Genomic DNA, 761 nt, shown 5'->3' on the forward strand with positions numbered 1-761 from the left:
CACACACCGGCGAGAGCAGGGGAAGCGGGCACCGAGGGTCCGGCCGCCGGGGGTCCAGCACTCCGCGCCCCCATCCTCGCCCGGGAAATGCCACAATCCGCGGAGGAAAAAAGGGTCCGGAGAAGTGACAGCGAGAAAGGAGGATGGTGCCGGCAGTCAGCGGGCAGGGACTGGCTCAGGGGCAGGGACTGGCTCAGGAGCAGCGGGCTGCCGGTCCTCCTCCTCCTCTGCTCCCTCCTGCTCCTCACCCGCACTTATAAGCCACCAACACACGCATGTGCACTGCGCCCGACCGCTGCCCCCTCACTGTCACAGGGCAGGCTGGAATCTGTAGTTCCACAGCACTTACAGGGGGCTGCAGAGTGCTGAGAACTCCAGCGCAGCAGGAATAAAGTTTAGAGAAGTTTCAGAAAGTTTATAGAAAATAAATTGACTCTGATTCTTCTATCTATGACACTGTATAGTAAGAATATAATAATAATATAATGCTACTGGTACTCAGGGCCAGTTTTAGACAAAGTGGGGCCCCAAATGCTCACATATCGCAATGTCACGCAGAAACGTCTCTGTGGTATTTACAAGCGCTGAGTTCAGGCCGTTACACAAGCGCGATCGGCAATATTGAAGTGCACTCCCTTACTCCGACAAAGGAAGAATGATTGGTACAGAAAGTCCTCGATACAGTGTAATGCAGGTCCCATATAGTACATATAGTAAAATGCACTCCCCATGGTCCTTGATAGAGTATAATGCAGTTCCCC

At 53.4% G+C, this 761-nt stretch overlaps 1 protein-coding gene across 1 annotated transcript in view; it reads right to left on the reverse strand.

The window, feature by feature from the left end:
• Window positions 1–235, reverse strand: part of SHISA2 (shisa family member 2) — a 33,922-nt gene extending 33,687 nt beyond the window's left edge. The window contains exon 1 of the mRNA XM_069759057.1: window positions 1–235. This exon is cut by the window's left edge and continues 489 nt beyond it. The gene's annotated coding sequence lies outside the window, so the exon portion shown is untranslated.
• Window positions 236–761: the final 526 nt, after the last annotated feature.

The sequence above is a fragment of the Ranitomeya imitator genome, chromosome 3 (assembly GCF_032444005.1).
Source record: "Ranitomeya imitator isolate aRanImi1 chromosome 3, aRanImi1.pri, whole genome shotgun sequence".
NCBI classification, from domain to species: Eukaryota; Metazoa; Chordata; class Amphibia; order Anura; family Dendrobatidae; genus Ranitomeya; species Ranitomeya imitator.